This window comes from Carassius auratus, chromosome 10 (assembly GCF_003368295.1).
Source record: "Carassius auratus strain Wakin chromosome 10, ASM336829v1, whole genome shotgun sequence".
NCBI lineage: Eukaryota > Metazoa > Chordata > Actinopteri > Cypriniformes > Cyprinidae > Carassius > Carassius auratus.
The window spans coordinates 6,012,827-6,034,615 of NC_039252.1; the positions used below are offsets into that span (position 1 = coordinate 6,012,827).

At 37.0% G+C, this 21,789-nt stretch overlaps 1 pseudogene; it reads right to left on the reverse strand.

Moving 5' to 3' along the window:
• Positions 1 to 2,326: 2,326 nt before the first annotated feature.
• LOC113109666 (exonuclease mut-7 homolog) overlaps positions 2,327 to 21,789 on the reverse strand; it is a 55,772-nt pseudogene continuing 36,309 nt past the window's right edge.

The window sequence follows — 21,789 nt, forward strand, 5'->3', positions numbered from 1 at the left end:
TGAGAACCAAAATGAAAAGTTTTCGAGAAATGTATCAAAAAAATGTGAGTTTATGATCAAAACAAGAACAAGTATCAGCCAACAGGCTCTGAGAAATCAACTTAATTCAATGGAATTTTCATTTCCCAATAACAGATGTTTGTTCTCGTTTTAAATTCATTTCATTTTGTTCAAATTCTCAGAAAACAAGACAGCACACAATCATCATTCTGCATCTGAAGTACGTGCTTCTCGATTTAAGGATGTTTAGATATTTGTATTTGAAGAAAAAAAAAATTGCATAATTTAATGCCATGACTATGAATTTAAGACATTCTGTTCTGTTCTGGCCTTAATCTAGGGCGATTTAAAGATCTTTTCAAGACAAGCCGAAACCCTGCTTTAGAGCTTCAATAAATATTTTTTAAACTATTTTATTCCTTTATCTTTTTTTAAGCACATACCCAACACATATAAACCAAGCCTGAATGGTATTTAAAGCATCACAGTTCACAGTCAACATCAAAGCAACGAGCCATAACGAGACTCCGGCGAGGTGCCAATCGAGCCGACGCTGAGAATATCATGCGAGCCATTTCAGACGTACAGTACTTAACAGGAAGTGTCCTATTTTCCACCTGGGCCCGGGTCACATTCATCAGAAACCCAAGCTGGAGGCTGGAGAGAGCGAGCCAGCTACAAAAAACTCCTCCCAACGTCATTAAAGATTAATACGTGTCATAAAAACTTGCGGCATTTAAACCTCCGAATGCAAATTCAGTGGAAATATTTGGTGTTTGGTATCTGCACGGAGGCATTTGGCCTGAAGCGAGGCTCGAAGGGGGAGCTGCTCAAAGATCAGCCAGCCTGCCCCGCGCCTGAGCCAGACAGAGCAGAGGAGGGGGGAGAGAGGCCCCTGAGTCACCGGCCGGGGATTCTGCGGGACAAGCATGACGTCTCAATAGAGGGAGGGCCTTCAGAGTCCAATTCAGCCCCAGTACCACGTGATCAAGGAGCGTGGGAAAGAGGCGAGCTTTTCTTCCCAGCAAAGAAAGAGCCAGTATCGAATAACAGAAGCGCAGAACAGGGCTAGGTAGAGCTCCTACTGCAAGCAGACAAGATTATCTCCGGCAAATGCAAACACGCAGAGCTACGGTTACAGTCAACACTTTGATATTTAGATTCAGGGAGCACACATTTAAAAGAGGACACGGCTCTGTTTGAGCAAGGCTTGATTGAGCTTGGAAGGAGGACTGACTGTATGCAGCCCATCCTGTTATGAACTTGCAATGCATCCTCAAAAACTTGGAACGAAAATAGCGTCTGGCGTGAATTCAGCAGCACTGTCTTTGGGGAACCCAAGCATGTTTTTTTGTAGTTTTGACAGATTTACAAATGGAGATATGACTTAAAGACTAAACATAAACAAGGTTCGTTCTGACAAAAAGAAAGTCAAGAAAATAAAACTTTTTTTTTTTTAAGAGAGATAATATGGGAAATATTATGATAGGTTGTTTTAGAAAAACAAATAAAGAAAAAATGGCTAAATATGTTGCACAAAAATATTGTGGGAATCGGTTTCATAAAGTGTTGTTAACACAGATTTGTAAACCATTTATGGCATGATGTATATTTTTATGTGTTAAACAAATTTAGATTTTTAAGTTTTTAGATTTAAGTTTTTTAAATAAAATTAAAGTCAGTAAAGTGGCAAAAAAAAGAGTGAAATATCTTGTCATTTTTGGGGGGTTAATGTATATTATATTGTGTAAAACAAATTTAGATCTTAAATGTAAAGAAAATGTTTATAAATCTTGTGCAAACGTTTAATTAAAATCAAAGTCTTGTCATTTTGTGGGGTTAAACTAAGGTAAATCCCGCGTTTAATAACACTGTGATTAATCTTCATAAAGTGTTATTAAAACACTTATGATTTATAAACAATTTTAGGAGATTTATAAACAATATACAGCATTAAGTATATTATTATAACGTGTAAAACAAATTGAAATCTTTAATTTTTAATTTTTTTTATTCAGTAGAAACATACAAGATTTTGTGCAAAAATGAAAATGAAATGTATTTCTTGTCATTTTGGGGGATTGATGTATAAAGTATATTATTGTGTAAAACAAACTTAAAAAACTTAAATCAAATTTAAAAAAAATAATAAAAAACTGCGGAAAAAGTAAAAAAAAAATAATTTTGTGGGATTAAACCAATGTAAATCCTGTTTTTAATAACAATGTGTGTCCAATCTTTTCATAAAGTGTTGTTAAAACAGTTAACACTTATGATATATGAAAAAAATAGGAGATTTTAGGGCATTAATAACATTTTAGTTAAAAACAAAAACAGAGTAACAAATGTCTGAACAAGATAAATGTGCAAAAATGAAAATAAAAGACTTGTGTCATTCTATGGTGTTAGTCCAATATAAATCCTGTTTTAATAACAATTTATGACTAATCATTTCATAAAGTGTTATTAAAAAGTTTTTTTTTCTGACTTCAGGAGGTTCGTAAACATTTTATAGCATCAAGTATATAATTACATTGTGGAAAACAAATGTACACAGATCAGTTTAACAGTTAATTTTGTTTACAGTGCAAAACACGATTAAACCTTCACAAAGGTCACTATGACACAGTGTAGCAAATAAAAATACCTCCATAAAAAAAGACTTTAAAAAAATCAGATGCATGAAAAAAAGAAAAAACAAAAGCAAGGCAACAGCAAGAGTTCATTACATCTGGAGTTTGTTCGATCTCAAGCTTTTGTCGCCGCATCTTCACTGACGTGCAGGACCTCTTGAAACTGTGACAGGACCCGGTCAAAGTGGGTCCCCTCCCAGAACACCTTTCCACAGCCGGTGCAGATGAAGTACACTGGAATCCGGGGCAGGAGGCCTGGGGGCACCGTCTCCAGCTGAACTTCAGCTCCGCTGGGGAATCTGAAGGTCTGGGGGTCCAGGACGGTACGTGGGGCCCAGCGGCAGTGAGGGGTGAACTCGGGGCCCTCTGGGGGCCTCCCGCTATTGTACTCCACTTGTGTTTCATCCTGCGACTCGCAGTCATCCCGCTTACACACAATGTCTTGAAGAAGACCTTTTAAGAGAAGAAAAGGCAAACAAAAGCGAGGCAGAGGTTATGTTAAATGCTCCTGCTGGAGAAACAAACGATTAACGCAAAATACTGTTAAAATTAAATGCTAATTAAAATGAAAAAGTAAAAATGGTGGAAAACCAGTACAGTAGCTATCCATTTAAATATGTGCTGTATTGACATGGGGAACAAATGGAAAAAGCAGCAGCAACCTCTCTCTTTCATCATGCGGGTCATATCCTCTCGGGACAGCTTCATGTACTCGTTACAGTTACAGGCCTAGACAAAGGTGACAGAAGACACACATTCGTATGTAATAAAACACGAGGAGACCAAGTAAATACATTCAGCAGCGAGATGTTACACCAAATCTTTTATTATTTATTTGTATATAATACAGGCAGTATATACACATAACTGCTAAATAACTTTAATACCGTTTATAGCCAACTTAATATCTATTTTTGGTGATAATTTAGAGTTATCATCAAAACTTCAGAATAACTACTCCTGTTGTGGTAAATATAAGTTCACACATATATGCCTTTGATTTTAACTTGATTTTCCTTGACTATATGATCCGATCTATCCATACCAGCATATCAAAATAGCAAAACATATTCATACATATAACAGGGTTCAAATGTTTGGGGTGAATCTTTTAAAAGTCTGTTAAAATGTCTGGTAGCACTTTAGTATAGGGTCCAGTTCACACTAATAACTAGTTGTTTATTATTTATTATTATTTATTTATTCCCGTGCAATTTCATCATAATTTTTCCAGTCTTCACTCTTCAGTGTCACATGATCCTTCAGTAATCGTAATAATATGCAGATTCGCAGCTCAGGAAACATTATTCACGTTGAAAACAGATGTTTTCTTTGAACTTAATAAATAAATATCATTTTTAATCAAATTAATGTGTTCTTGCAGAATAAAAATATTATTTTCTTTAGAAATAAATCCTGCTGACCCCAAACTTTTGAACTGTTACTGTATATACACAGCAGTAATGCTAGGTTTCCTAACTATAGATTTCAAATAGTTTAACAGCTCTCTCATGCACACACACACACACACACAAGCCCAAATGCAGACACGCAGGGGTCCAGTGACGCAGGCTAGGTGTTAGGTTAGACGTTTTCGCCGCCTCTCTTGATTTCACACCTCGGTGTGGCTTCTGTCTCATAATAGCGAGGGACCGATTCCCACCCTTACAGACAACACACAGGCGCTAAAAGCCTCGTCACTGAGCTCAGCAACACCAGCCAGACTGAGACTAACACCTTAACATGTCACTGACAACTCATCAGACTGGAATGCTTCTCACAAACTGAAACTGAAATCATAAGACTGCTCGCTTTAAAGGAAGAGGGACACTTTCTCACACTTACTCGCTCATGCTTTCATCGCTTCTAAAGGTGTCAATCTGGAAGTAAACTATTTCGTAACAGTACATGACTGTCCGGTCCCACCAAGGACCAAAAATATAAGTCTACATAAACTCATATGCTATATTCCAGAAAGGTTTCTGTGACGAAAAGAGACAAATTCAAGTTTACAGCTATCATACAGTTTTGTTCAAAATAATAGCAGTACAATGTGACTAACCAGAATAATCAAGGTTTTTCGTATATTTTTTTATTGCTACGTGGCAAACAAGTTACCAGTAGGTTCAGTAGATTCTCAGAAAACAAATGAGACCCAGCATTCATGATATGCACGCTCTTAAGGCTGTGCAATTGGGCAATTAGTTGAATTAGTTGAAAGGGGTGTGTTCAAAAAAATAGCAGTGTGGCATTCAATCACTGAGGTCATCAATTTTGTGAAGAAACAGGTGTGAATCAGGTGGCCCCTATTTAAGGATGAAGCCAACACTTGTTGAACATGCATTTGAAAGCTGAGGAAAATGGGTCGTTCAAGACATTGTTCAGAAGAACAGCGTACTTTGATTAAAAAGTTGATTAGAGAGGGGAAAACCTATAAAGAGGTGCAAAAAATGATAGGCTGTTCAGCTAAAATGATCTCCAATGCCTTAAAATGGAGAGCAAAACCAGAGAGACGTGGAAGAAAACGGAAGACAACCATCAAAATGGATAGAAGAATAACCAGAATGGCAAAGGCTCAGCCAATGATCACCTCCAGGATGATCAAAGACAGTCTGGAGTTACCTGTAAGTACTGTGACAGTTAGAAGACGTCTGTGTGAAGCTAATCTATTTTCAAGAATCCCCCGCAAAGTCCCTCTGTTAAAAAAAAGGCATGTGCAGAAGAGGTTACAATTTGCCAAAGAACACATCAACTGGCCTAAAGAGAAATGGAGGAACATTTTGTGGACTGATGAGAGTAAAATTGTTCTTTTTGGGTCCAAGGGCCACAGGCAGTTTGTGAGACGACCCCCAAACTCTGAATTCAAGCCTCAGTTAATTAATGTTATGGAGTGGCCAGCCCAATCTCCAGACCTTAATCCAATTGAGAACTTGTGGGGTGATATCAAAAATGCTGTTTCTGAAGCAAAACCAAGAAATGTGAATGAATTGTGGAATGTTGTTAAAGAATCATGGAGTGGAATAACAGCTGAGAGGTGCCACAAGTTGGTTGACTCCATGCCACACAGATGTCAAGCAGTTTTAAAAAACTGTGGTCATACAACTAAATATTAGTTTAGTGATTCACAGGATTGCTAAATCCCAGAAGAAAAAAAAATGTTTGTACAAAATAGTTTTGAGTTTGTACAGTCAAAGGTAGACACTGCTATTTTTTTGAACACACCCCTTTCAACTAATTGCCCAATTGCACAGCCTTAAGAGCGTGCATATCATGAATGCTGGGTCTTGTTTGTTTTCTGACAATCTACTGAACCTACTGGTAACTTGTTTGCCACGTAGCAATAAAAAATATACTAAAAACCTTGATTATTCTGGTTAGTCACATTGTACTGCTATTATTTTGAACAATACTGTATGACTGAAGAAGCCTTAAAACACAGAGCAGCACGAACACAATTCTTCTCCTTTTAAATATAGAATATGAGTTTGGAACAACGTGAAGATAAATACATGTTAATAAATACACACTAATGACCAAAATATTTGGAATGTTTTAAATATTTTTTGAAAGAAATCAAAAAATACCTTTATCTGGCCTCAATTAAAAAAAAAAAAAAAAAAACAGTAATATTGTGAAATATAATTACATTTGAAAAATAACTGTTTTTCAGCAAGGAACCATTAAATTGATCAAAAGTGATGATATGTTACAAAACATTTATATTTTAAATAAATGCTGTTCTTTTAACAGGTGAAAAAAGCACCAATATTAATTCATTATTACTATGATTATTATGTTAATTCATAATCAAATCAGCATATTATTACTATTTCTGGAGGATCACAATGATGCTGAAATCTCAGCTTTAAAAACACATGAATAAATTACATTTCAAACAAAAAAAATTTTTCATTGTAATAAAATATTACAATATTAGGATTTTTGCAGTATTTCTAATAAAAACAAATTGAAGCTTTGATGAACATATGAAAAATTTTACAAAACATCCTAATTCCAAACTTTTGACAGGTAGTGTGTATGCTATTAATAAACATTCAGATTTAATACTGAATCCATTCAGAATTCAGTTTAAACTACATATGATTTTGCATACGCATACACACACACAAGGTGCTATGAAAGGCATGTTGTGTATGTGTGTGTATGTGTGTGTGTGTGTCCCCTTTGCAAACCCTGTCTGCTCACTCTCACGCTCTCTCCAAACCACCTTGAGTGATCTCTTCCCACACACTGCGCTGGCTGAGCCGCGCAAAACACACCGGCAACTATTTACCCAACTCCTGAGTTTCCCATGCAAGAGCAAGTCCAAACCTGCTCCGCCAACCCTTCACACTCACACTCTTTGTGTTTGCCTCCAAAACCACATGTGCGAGTTTTGCTTCGAAACCAGACCAAACCCTATGGCAAATATGTCACATGTGACCCTGGAGCACAAAACCATTCTCAGGTCTCTGGGGTATATTTGTAGCAATGGCCAAAAATACACTGTATGGGTCAAAATTACAGATTTTTGATTCGTAATATGCATTGCTAAGGACTTCATTTGGACAATTTCTAACATTTAGATTATTCTGCTCCCTCAGATTCCAGATTTTCAAATATTGTCCTATCATAACAAACCATACATCAATGGAAAGATTATTTATTCAGTTTTTGGATTACGTATAAACTGACACTTAATACTGGTTTTGTGATCCGGGGTCACATATGTGCTGCTGCTACGATCTTATCCCTGATTTCCTGTGTGCTTTCTAGTGCTTTCCTGCTCTCAGTCACATTTCTGTACAACATACTGTTATTAGGTAGGCATCACTAGTGCATACTTCAGTGTGATGCTGATTCTGAGTGCCTGATTAAAAATCCCCCAGTCGATTCAGAAACAACTGATGAAGAGATATATTCTATGGCAGCTGGTTAGGACACGCTTTGGAAACTCTGGAGTGTTTAACTCGTCCTGCTCCGTTTGTGGTATGGACGTGACTGAATGTGGTCTGGAAAAAGAAATGAATACTTGAAAATCTTGCAAGTTTTTGAGAAGAGATTAAGGCTACACGCATACTTAATAAAACTAACATTGCAGTGTGACTGGCTGTGATTTAATTACATAAATATATGCACTGCAAGTTTCAGAGTGACTCTAACGTTATAATTTGCATCTGGGAATGGCTTTATGAAGCTTTAAAGGCCTTTCTGAAGTTTGCAGAAAAATCTAAATTGTTTAACTATTTAAAAATAAAAAAATTACAACTGCTATAAATATTAGTAGTGTAATTTTACAGCTGTACTGATAAATATATATATTTTTATTTCACAGAGAAATTAAGATATAAATAATATTGCAATTCTATAGTTGTATTGTGAAAAATAATTTTCTTTTACGGTGAAATATTAGAATACTAATATTTATTTTGTTTAATAATTGTATTTCATATATAATACTTCCATTTAGTAATCATTTCTATGTAATCATTTCTACTATATTATAGTCATACTGATATATAAATCACAAAAATATATAATTTAAAAAACTCTATAGTTTAACTTGTGAAAGTACTATTGCCATAAGAACTAGTATTGTAATTTATATATTTCTTTTATAGTGCAGTATTACAATAATAATATTTTTTTTAAATATAGTTTCTGAGTTGTATTTTGTGTTTTAATTAATTGTTTCATTAAGTACTAATAATATATACAATAATTGATATAGTAGTACTTACACATAAATCACAAAACTATTTTCACAATCAAAAAGCTCACTGGTTTCAATTTTGAAAATAAAGAATTTAGGACGGCATGAATATTAATAATGTAATTTTACAGTGGTATTTAAAAACAGCAGCAACAACAAAAATGACAACAAAAAGCAAGTGAAATATTACAATAATAATATTTATTTTGTTTCATAATATTTAGCAATAATAAATAGTATAATTATAGTCATACTAATATATAAATCACAAAAAAAAAAAAATTAGCAAAAAGCTTAAAAGTTTAACTTTTGAAAATCAAGAAATTAAGATTAATATTAAAGACAAATATTAGTATTGTCTACAGTAAATTATTTTATTTTACAATTAAATATTACAATAGTAATATCCGTTTTGTTTTAGCATTATTATTTTATATTTAATACTTCTATTTAGTAATAATGAAGCAATTAAGATAAATATTAAAGATAAAGATAAATAAAGATAAATATTAAAGATAAATATTAGTATAGTCTACAATTGTATAGTGAAATTAAATTATTTAAATTTACTGTGAAATATTACAATAGTAACACACACACATACACACATACACACACACATATATTTACCATTTTATTTCATATTTAATACTTCTATTTAGTAATAATAACCACTGCTATAATTATAGTCATACCGATATATAAATCACGGAAAAATGTTTTTATAATTAATTTTTTGGGGCCAAATTGTGCAGCTCAACAAATATAAAGCCGCAACAAACCCAGAGCTATTTAAGTTTGCGCTTTGATTTTCCTGGTCAGTGATTAAACAGGGGAAATATCCCATAAAACTACATTTTTTAGCAAGATGCCAAGAGCATCAACAGAACAGCAATTCCTGGCATCTAAATAACACGCAAGCATGCAAGATCTGGAGCTCGCCTTCATCAGTTCTTCAGAAAACGTAGTTACTAGGTTAGTCACAGAGCTTGTGTTGTTGTGCCTCAGGTAAAGACGGTGCAGGAGTTGACTGGTGACTGTATGCACAGCGCGGTGTTGAGTATTTGTTCCAGACACTGAGCTTCAGACAAGCTGAACATTTCCAATTAGAGAGCCGAGATCAGAGATGGAGAGCTGGGGGAGGGGAGCAGAGGGACATGTTCAGTTGCACTCACACACACTCCGTCCCCCCCACCCTCTCACTGCTGCTCCCATGGGAAAATCCTGCACTGCATTCAGACGGGCGGCTGGTGCTGTGGCTGGGTCACGTGACGGAGTCTGACCAATCAGAGGAGGCTGCTATGATTCAAACAGAAGCAGAGGCAGGTAAGCGTGGGAACAGATTCCTGACCTGCCGGCACAGCAAACCTCACCGTTTGTTTGACACAGTTGTTGCAGGCATGGGCGGCCAATAACAAGATCGCAAGCTTCTTGAGGAATGTAGATAGCGTTTTGTGGGAAAGCAAATTGTGGTTGGCATTGGGCAATTTGTTTCTAACGGACAGATTTTACAATAAGGTTCCATCTGTTAACATTAGTTAACTAGCTATTAAATACATTAATAAGTTATTAACTAACAATTAAAAATACTTCACAAACATTTAATCTTCTTCGTTACTGCCAATTTTTAAATTCGCTAAATACAGTATTTAAAAGAAATTCTGAATCTATTAATATTAATACGATTTGAGCTTACATTAACAATGAGCTGTATTTCTATTAATTGACAAACAAAAATTATTAAATACTGGAACAAACATATTACCCATTGTTAGGTAATATTACTTAATCCATTAACCAATGTTAACTAACTTTAATGTAAAGCATTAGCAATTATTTTTAAATCACTTCAACTGAACCAATATTATTAGTTTTCTTTTTATATTTATTAGTGCTGTCAAGTGATAAATTGCAACTAATCGTGATTAATCGCTTCCGAAATAAACGTTTTTGTTTACATAATATGTTTACTGTTTATATTTATTATGTATAAAAGAATACACACTCATAAAGTAATTTATTTTGAAAATTATGTATATACATTTATATATTCATATACTTTATATAAAATATGTATATTATATAACCTATATGATATATTATATTAATATAATATAAATATATTTAATATATAATAAAAACCATTCTTAAATATATTCATGCATGTGTTTGTAATTATATATGCATAAATATACACAGAACACATTCATATATTGTGTAAACAAAAACTTTAAAAAATTGCGATTAATCGTTGCAATTAATCGTTTGACAGCACTAATATATACAGTATATATATATATATATATAAAACAAACTCAAATTCGGAGTACAATAAAAAGTATCAAAGGAAGGAAATACTACCAAAATTGAATAATGATAATAAATGACGAAGAACTATACTATAATATAATATTGCAGACTTACAAGTGTATTACCCCCACCTATCTCTCAAGTGGACCATTGACACTCCTAATTAAGATTGTAGACAGAGTGTCAGTGGTCCATTTGAGAGATAGGTGGCGGTAATGCACTTGTAAGTCTGCAATCCGCCATAAAGCAAGAAGAAGAAGATGCCTCACCACCTGCTGCTGAGAACACACTCAGGAGAGTTATAACAGTTCGGACATTGTGTGCTGCAGAAGTAAAAAACTATATAAATACTGTTCAGTTTCTTGCACAGACCCATTTTGTGTCTTTATATATCAATGTATCGTCACAAGCCGAAGGGTTTAATTTGTTTTTGTTTGTGTATGTTTATTCCTTTAGTTTTATTCTAAGTACTGCATTTTCTTTACTCGTCTAATTTTTGGATTTGTTTTTGCAATCAATTCATGGCCAATACGGCTTTTGTGTAGCTACTGATTTCTTTGTTCAAATCTATTACACAACAAAAACTGATCTAGAAAAACTGAGCAACCACAAACTCTGTAAAATGTCAAGTTGGTCTCAGCGCCATTCACTTAATGCCTCATCTGTGGTCATTCTAGACACACATTAATACTGAATGAGAAGTATGTTAGATGCAGATTTTTGCTATGCACAAACAGTAATCATTACAGACTAACTAAAACTGAAAACATGAAGAAGCATTACAGGACCCCTTTAACTACTTAAGTTTGGGAAGTAGTTTCCGTCACACTGGTATATGCTATACACTGGAATTCAAAAGAAGAAAAAGAACATTTCAGTTCTATTAGAGACTGCTCGTTTACTTGAGGCATTAGCAGAAAGCTCATCAGGCCTGACCTCTCTTTCTCTCGTGACCCTGCCTGGAGGTGTTTTAGATTAGTGTTGTTGTCAGTGCTAATGGCCCGTTCACTGCCCAGACGATTGGACAGGATGAAGTCGACACTTCTCTCTTTCTCTAACAACATACATGTGTTCAGAAAACTCTCCTCTGTTGGTCTTGGAACAGCTCATACCCAGCAAAGTTTCTTGGCAGCTCTGAACGAGGGGGGCTGCTTTGGGACTGGAGCTCTGCAGAGAACCACGGGAGTCGGGGAATAATGGCCAGTGAGGAGACTCTTTGTGTGGGCTTTAGCTGCAGGGCTCAGGGGGGCACTGAGGGTTTGTGTGCTAGCTTGGCCTCTGTGAAGCTAGCCTTTCCACCCACCCTATTGATACTTGCCCCTCTCTCAGAGCTGAGCTCTTTAGCACTGCCCAAATAGGGGGATAATAGCCTCACTACGAGCCCTGAAACCAAGAATGGTTCATAGCACTCTCTTTTTCTTTCCCCTCATTCTTTCGTCTCAGGCGGTCAGATCAATGACTCTTACATACTTCCAGCAGTAAATATCCTTGAGGATGTCACTGGGGAATTTGGAGGGTTTTTTGTCCTAGATGTAAATAAATGAGATTTGGAACTCGGGCTGGCTGAGTTATTGTATATACACACACACAATACATTTAGCTTGAAAATATTAGATTGATTTTAATAGATTTCTATTTGGCCATTAGGTTTCATAAGAAGCCACAACTTCATAGAGTCATAACTTCTGAAATGTTGGAAGAGTTAGGAGTTCAATAATTTTAATGTGAATCAAATTATTTTGAAAGATCCATTTTAGTGAACTGGTTTAAATCCTGAATACACTGTGAACATATATTCATGGAAGGTCTTGCATTGCATTTTCCATGCTTTGATAATGAGGGCTGAACCAATATTAAAATTCTGGCCACCACAGATAAGCCAATGAAGACAATCATATTATGGACCTTTAGAATTCTTTAAAACCTTTAGAAGTCTTTTCTGTCATTTTTGTTAAATCAACTGGACATATATCCTTGTTGAATAATAGTAATTAATAAAAATAAAAAAAAGAATGGAAATTCACAACTCTAACACTGATAATAAATCAGCATATTATTATGATTTCTGAAGGATCATGTGACACTGAAGACTGGAGTAATGATGCTGAAAATTCAGCCTTACCATCAGAGGTATAAATTATATTTGAAAGTATATTAAAATATAAAACTATTATTTTATAATAATCTAATAATATTTCACATAGTTTTTTTTCTGCATTTTTGATTAAATAAATTCAGCCTTGCTATACACACACACACACACACACAAATACATATACATGTATTACATAAATATATATACAGAAACTGTGGGCAAAGTTGTTGGGTCACGCAGTCTTCCCACCACACCCTGAGTAACTCGCTGCCATATTTGTCCCGTCCTGTCTCCCGAAGTCTTGTCATGGGAGCGCCACCACACTCTGTTGCGCAAGCCTTGTGCTGCGTTTCACACCTCTCTTTCTTCCCTTGCTTGCTCTCTTTAACTGACACTCTTAAGCATGTTCGGAATGCTATTGTGAATCTTTGTGATTCATCTCCAACTGTAAATATTGACTATGGCAGCCCTTAAGGGGGGGACGAGCCTGAGAAAGCTGTGGGATGACTGGTGCCCGGCCCAATCCAATGGGCAACACAGATTTCAGACTCAACAGGCTGAAAAAAAAGAGTCTGCAGGCCACAGGGTGGGTAAAAACCCAGTTATGAAGAATTTTTCCAATTACCCCTTGGCACTTTAGAAGATTTGCTTTTGTTGATAAAAAAGCATAGATTTACCTACCATCGGCCATGTGCAAGAAATGTCAGAGTTGTGACAATGCAACACTAAACCAGTCTTTCCACTGAACTATGGTTTGTTAGGATAGGACAATATTTGGCCAAGATATAACTATTTTAAAATCTGGAATCTGAGGGTGCAAATATCTTCAAGGAACATGATTCTTTAATTAAAGGTTTAGTTCACCCAAAAATTAACATTAGGCTGCATTTTACGCACCCTTAGGCATGCTAGGTGTATATGACTTATTCCTTTCAGATGATTCCAGGTGGAGTTATATAAAAATGGTCTTTGATCTTTCAAGCTCCATCATTGCAGTCAGTGGGTGCTGCATTCCTTCAGTCCAAAAGAAGTTAAATAAAAAGCGCCCTTCCATATATAAAAATAAAGTGTCTCACATGGCTCCGGGGGATGAATAAAAGCCTCCTGCAGCGATTCAATGCATTTTTGTACGAAAAATATCCATATTCGATAATAATCTCTTCAATCTGGCTTGCGCCAACTGTTGTAAACAGAAGCAGTCTTGGAAGCATGGCGTATGAGTCAGGTTGCACATGCGCCAATGAGTCTGGTGAAAACCAACATTTGTTAACAGGAGCAAAGGAGCCAAGTTTTCTTACTTTAGCAAAGAAAAAAAAAAGTCTCCTCTTAGCTTATATCGAATCCTCCCAAACTCTTCTTTGCAAATCCTTGTTTTGTATTTCTAATTAGTGACTGTTGTTTTGTTTTGATCTCTCCACTGCATTTCTGCGTGCGTCAGTTCTGAGCTGCGCATGCACAACGCAGACCCCATATGTAATCCCCCCGGAGCTGCTTCAGTTTACAACAGTGAGCAAAAGCCAGATTCAAGTGATTATTATGTTTTAAAGATGGATATTTTTCTTTTAAAAATGCATCAATTCACTACAGGAAGTCTTTGTTGAGCCCCCGGAGCTGTGTGAAACACTTTTTTCTAATGGAATGGTGCTTTTTATTTCACGTCTTTTGGACTAAAGCACTGCAACACCCACTGACTGCAATTATAGAGCTTAAAAGATCAAAGTAGGGATGTCAATTTTCAATCATTTCCATGATTGATCTTAGTTTAAATTAACGATCAATTAATCGTTATTTTTAATGCTGCAAAACGGGTCTATTGCAGCCACGCAGTCACAGACATGACAGGATGTGCAAAAGCCACACACACAAACACAAACAATGCTTTCTCGCTTGAATTAAAGGGGTTTTAGTCTTAATAAATTGCTAGTAGCAGGATTATAAAATGAACAGATGTGATTATGATCATTTGATGTCGTTTGAGGTCATTTTACTCTGATGACTGTTTCGGATCACACACGGAGACCGCTGAACGTACCTCTTTAAATAGTTTTGTGGTGCTTGCTGTTGTATTTTAAAACACAATTACAATGTTTTAAACTGCCATTATGATATTTAAAATAAAATGATCCCAAGCGTAACTGTGGCACGCGTGTGGCTGTACTGCGCAGTCAGAGAACCGCTTCCATCGGCGCTGCTGCAAAACAAACTGTTGTTCACATTAAATGTTTTTATGTGATTATTATGACCAGAACTTAATTTGATACTGCTGGATTCTGTTCTGGGAAATGTCAGATTTAAATTGTTGTGTTGTAGTAGGCTTATTTGCTTTTAAAAATCCAGCATACAGTGCATTCGATAGTGAGAGTGCATGCGTGCGTGAAGACGAGGACGAGCGAGCGAGGCTTTGGCTAGATTTATTTGGAGGTTATTGCTCATGTCTCATTCACCACAAATACAAATGTTTCCATATTCCCAATGTATTTGAATGTTAAACTGTTATTTATAATGTAAACTAGACTTGTACTTTACACGCATTCGCATATAGACCGAAAAGATCCTCTTCATATGAGCAAAAACGTCCTTGGCATAAAAGCAGAGTGAACCGGTATACTACATCTATTTAAACTGACCAGTGTAACCTATTAGACCTATTTAAAATTATATATTTTTTTATTTTGATAATGAAAAGACTGCGATATAAGTTTGAGTTGATGGAATACGTGTGCGCCAGGCTCCGGCGCGATCAAAACAACTGAGACGTAAATTAAAAATAAAATAAAAAAATAAAAAAGTGTTTACTTTCATTTGTGCACACTGGCAATAAAAACAGAAGATCTGTACTCTTGTAAAATAAAGCAAACAAACAGAATGCACGTTTTCATCCTTTTCTTTCTGTAAACTTGTGGAGCGCTGCGCCAAACCTCTGTTTTAAATCCATTATCTTAATTAAGTCAGATATATTTCGCATATTTAAAAGAAAAAAAATTATGAAAACAAATTTGTATTTTTATGTTACCCCTATTACTTAAATAGGCTATACATTTTTCTTAAAGCATCCCATTTTGAACCAGGATTTGAGAACCTGTGCCCTAGTGAGGTCCATATTAATTGCTTTTAATTGTTTTGAATCCAGCAATTATTTATTTACAAACTATAGTCTCTGATTATGACAATTATGGTATAAAAGCTTTGTTTATTAGAGGAATAATAGGTTAACTGGAAAATGTTAGATCTCGACCATGCCTCTGGATGCCGTTTGAGCCTATAGCCTTCATTAATGTGGTTTTGTTCTGGTTTGCCGTTTGATCATGAATTTACACAATTTCAATAACACTGATGCACAGTTTTTTTTCCTACATTTTATTTTACAGTCTAACCCTCTAATTGTGCATGCTTATTTTTTAAACTTTCACTTTTGGGAAGGGAAAATAAATATTTCATGAATTAAGGATTTGTTTATCCTTTAAGGAGTTTAAGTTGTAGGAGTGTAAGTTTAAATCACATTAAAAGGTTAATTTGTACATTGTGGATGAATGATAATGGGTGTATACGATCACCGTCACTCACAGCCGCTCGCACGTGTTCTGCGCACGAGCCGCACGCAGCCCAACATTACATCAGTTAACTGACCATCAACAACTTTAATTGATTGGATCTCTTATCGACAATTAATCGATCATCGATTAATCGTTGAAATCCCTAGATCGAAAGACAATTTTTTATATAACTCTGACTAGATTCGTCTGAAAGAAGAAAGTCATACACACCTAGGATGCCTTGGGGGTGAGTAAAGCGCAGCCAAATTTTCATTCTTGGGTGAACTAACCCTTTAATATCCTAATGATTATTGTTGGCTGCTACACATATACATCTGCTACTTATGACTGGTTTTGTGGTCCAAGGACACAACTGATCCCATAACATGGCCAACAAGTAGCTGTGTCAAAGGTACCGACAGTATCAAACAATTAAGCAAACATGAAAGACTCGTTGTGCCGTGAAATAGGAGAGCAAACGAGGACCAATGAGCTTGATTTTCTTACAAAGATAACCGTTCACACACACACGGCATGTGAGAGATAAAGTGAAATGAAAGGGCGTTAGGGGAGAGAGGTCAAGTTCTAATGATGCTGGATAAGACACGAGAGCCTCAGAAGAAAGACGACTTCAAAGCACCCCCTTCTCCAAAAACGAAGGGTTTTGAGATGGCAGCAGGGGAGGACAAAAATAAGCGAGAGAGAGAAACAAGAACAAGGGTGTAGACAGGAAATGGGACAAGATGGTGAACAAAAGCCTGGGGGGAAAGACACCGGGAGATGGATATGCAGAGGTAGAGGATGGCTAGGGGTTGGGTTCGGGGTTCACCTCGGGTGTGAAAGATTCGAGGTGAAGCCTAAAAAGGCCTGAGAGAGTTCCTATGTCACGGACTCCATCGTCACCCCTCCTTCCCTTGCGTTCTGCTCGGTCCTACTGAATTCCCCAGGGCCAGAGGCTGTCCCTTTGCAGTCTCCTGTGACACAGTCATTATGAGTGTGGGAACCGAATCAGTCCCTCTCACAGTGCCCCCGCGAGCATGTCGCTCCGCCCCACACCAGTCCACCATCACCCCCACCGACTCCAGCTCCGCTCACCCCCTGATAGCTCTGAGAGCCGGACCCAAGTAACCCCCTCCTTCCATGTAACAGAGCTGCTATCTCCCAGTGCAGAGCTGTCCATCCCGGTCTCTGTCAAACACCCCCACCCCTCGGTCCCAATCATCCTCCATCCCTGACGCTATCTCCTCACTGATAACCATGGGAACCATTCTGTGGGAACCGGCTGGACCGGCCCGGCTCACCAAAATAGATGGCGAAGAAAAAAAATGCTGAGAAAGAAAATGAGAAATACCTCCCAGAGGGAGGGCTTAAACAGACAGACAGAAACAGGTACGCAACCTGACCAATCAGGGAAAGGTTGGGGGGGGGGTAGATGGTGTGGGAAAGTTCTCCAACAGTTGCTTTGATTTTGGGCTCATCGGGCCACTGCTTTTACTCTTTGGCTTTGGGGCCATCTGTGTCCCCTCTCTTTGTAATGGAGATCTTCAAAGAGAGCAGAAATCTAGAGATCAAACACTGCAGGCTAGTCTGATAAGATGTGAACATATCCCAGCATGCTTTGGTTTGCCAAGATCCGGCTAATATTGCAAGGTCAGATTATATCACTGGGGAATCCCTTCAAAAGGTGAAGTGGATAAAGTTAACCTCAGTGCATCCTCCTTTTCCTAATGCGTAAGCATCACGGATGCACTAGCGCAGTTCCTATGAGAAAACGGACTTTCTTTCGTTGCTGGATGACGGGAAAGGGAGAAGGCAAGAGTGCGCATCTTCTCTTGTCTGAATTTGGCCATATTTCCATTCCCATTTTATTCAACATCATTCAACAGTCCGGGCTCTCCTAGCCCTTTCCCAAGCCAGAGAGGCTGACCCCAGTGTCCATATACCTCGACTGTCCCACGGGGGGGCTGCTCTTCGACCCTTCCCACCCCTAACTGCCCAGCACTCCCAAAGCAAACAGACTTCCACCCCTCGATAACATCAGCCGGATCAGACACAGAGGAAGTACTGCCAGCCTCTGTTGATCCCCATTCCCAAGCTCAACTCAAGCGCAGTGTGTCCCAATACTAATAATTGACAAAATAGAACTAAATATCTCATGTTTATCACTACTTTAGTACTGTCTCTCACCACACACACAGACACACTATGGGTCGCCAGTCTTCCCCTCATTAACACAAACAGTAGCAGTGGGGTTCCTGAGCTGTTATAGCTTGACAGGCTCCACTGGGGGTCTCATTTAAGACTGGCTTCTACACTGTGCAAGTGCACAGACCAGCCATGCAAAAAGAATCCTTCAAGTCCAACAACATTCCCACAGAAGCTGGGCATACTACTATTAGCTTCAGCATATATAACAACCCTATTAACCTTAGAAACTGTGAGCGCTAGTTAGAAGCACATCCATCAAAATCTTGTTTCAAACAGAGCATGCATGATTTAATGTGGGACACATAATGGGACATTTTAAGTAATCTATTGTTCTTAGAAACAAATGACAAATGCATTGGGTAAAGTGATACCATATAGTGATATAAAATATTTTTTTAGTATAGTAAACTAGTATACTTAAAGTCTGCTAATTTAAAACAACTAATCTTGTACTTAATGCACTTTAAATGTGTGGAAGCACAAATACATTTTAGGTTTAATATTAAGACAAATGCATTGTACACAAGTAATAATCCAAATAAAGTTTAATTATAATTTTATATCAGTAAGTCTTGAGCGATATAGTTAGTTACTATGTTTAAAGACCTGAACTATACTTAGTGTGAAATAAATGTATTTTAAATATATAACTTTTTCCTAGGGAACCAACTAACCAGTATCACTTTTGTCTGAATTTTAAACAGTGTATACTTTTTTTTTTACATTTAAAACCTCACAAATGTTAATTTGATGTTTTGCTTGAAAACACAGATTTTTCTTTGAAACTGTTTGGGATATCTCACCACAAAATAAAATGATGCCATCATTTACCAACCATAATTTCACTCCTAATGTCTTCTGTGGAACACAAAATGAAAAAATCTGACATTCAAGCTGCTCTGTTACATTAAAGAGGAAACATTTAAACCATCTGTTTTTAGCCTAAAAAGTGTACTTTAGAAAGACTGTGCTTTACAAATTTTTGTTGCTAAGGTGAAATTACAGAAAGGACTATTTGTTCAAAGTAAGAGAACCGGTGAGATAAACAGAGCCTAATCTAGATGACCAACTAAGCCCCATTTAGCTGCTCAACCAAAGCAAAGTATGGTAGCATTAACATTGGCAACAGCAGGCCATTCTTCAGAGCTACAGGGAACCCAGCACGTAGCCCTGCACTTTAAAGGCATGCTGTGCAAGTTCATGAAAAGACGACTGGAGATAAAAATGGGCTTGAATGATAGCTTGTGGAAAAACATAACTCTCTACAGTCTGCATAAACATGGAAATTCGTAGATAAATTCTGGGGATGAAATAGCTGACAGATATACACACATGGTGACATGGTCTGTCTCTCTTTCACAGTAAATCATGGACACACATGATGCTTTCCTCCTACATGCACACACACACACTCCAGTCATAAGAATGACTGCACTGAGCAACCCTCCCTAAGTACAGCTCATAAAAATGCCCATCAAGGCACACTTTCACACATGCAACTATTAGGGAGGGACGGAGAGGAGGGGTGGCAAGAGACAGGAAAAAGTGAAATGAGAGAAAGAGAGATTTGCAGTCATATGGTTTTTAATACTATTGTTTTCTTTAAAACACTCTGGAGTACCTGCTATATGCATGCGGTAATCATTCAATACTACCGTCCTATGGTATTACCTTCTGATGCCATCACTATGCCTAATGGCTTAAAAGGCAAAAGTGATTGATTTGGAACACTCTACTTAAGGAACAACTTGGTGCCACACAAGACTCAACTAATTAATTCCAGAAGAAAGTGAAGTTAGCATTTTTTATGCTAGCATAGTGTCAGGACACGCTGGATGTGACAAAGCATTTGTAATTTGTGTCAGTGTGTTATAAACAGAACGATGCATCTGTTTACCTGGCCGCATCACTGATTATAGGGTTCTATTATCTTTTTGTCGTGTCCCGCTGCTCGTGCACTGGTGTAAACATGGTGTAAAAGTGCAATATTCCGAAGCTGAAAGTTCATTTTGTTTTTTATGCCATGGTATGTGCATGACATACATTTCATCAGCACAGTTACACTAATTAGAAAAGTATGCACATACGGCAAGCATGCAGCCAAATTTTTAGAACGGAGCATAATCTGTACACTTTTTACAACTGAAGATGTAGCTTTTCAAAAGTACATTCCATCTGAGGTGCGCGGGAATGCAGGCGGTTGAAGCATGCTCTAAAAAGCTTAATCTTTCTCCAGAATTCGACTAATAAAAATGTCTTGGTACTCTTTTTAAACTAAAGTTGCGACAAACTCGCAACCCTCCTGTGGGAGTTTGTTTTTGTTACAGTCTCCACTATTTTGTTGTTGTTGTTATTCTGTCTGCTATTCTTTAGTTCTGTTTTTTAATGTGAAACAACGGCCTGGGACAGTGCTGCCACCTTGTGGAACAACTGATTATTGCAAAACCAAATCAACGCGAATTTGCAACCTGCGCATACAAAGTACGCACTGTTACCAAAATCAGATGATGCATTTACAGTAAGCGTGTACTATTCTGGTGACGAAACTTGCATCATGCACACTCACATTTACACAGACTGTCTCACACAGGTAAAAACCAAACTACACTTTGGCCTTTAGCTCACACCAGCATGTTTATTTCCTGACACTGATTAGTTTGTCTGCAAGGTCACAAGCGCTTGTATGAGGAGGTTAAGAAATACACACAACTAATTTAAACAAGTGCAAAAACATTTTTATTGGTTACAAGTTCTGAAGAGAAATAGCAGACACTGGACAAAGATTAAACTTTCTCATCCAGGCATCCAGGTTTGAAAGTTTATACTCACAACGCATTATTAAAAAAAATAAACCAGATTCATTCTGTGCTTTCTATTACAAAATACAACTGTGTAATACAGCTGTTGCCTCGGTCAGCTGATATTGTCTGTATTTTAAAATGTGCTGTTCCTTTTTTAAAGAATGTTGGGCTGCCATTTATAGGCTGTGATATATGGCTCAGTCTTTCCGTGAGGTGAAAGAGTGCAACCCCTCCTCTCTGAACAACCTCGGGCCCAGTTCTCATGACATCATCGCTGCACAGGAATGCTCTCAAGCAGAAAGCAGCGAGAGGAAGAGCTCATTTCATCTCGCGCTCTCTCTTCCTCTCTCTCATTCCATTCCTATCTCTTTCTGAAAAGATCCGTCAATCATTTACCCTCCCTTTCCCTTACTTGGGAAGATTTCTCCCTCTTCTTTCTTTGTGTGCGTGTCTCATGTTCACTGTATTTTTCTCCTTTATGTTTTCTTCTCACAGA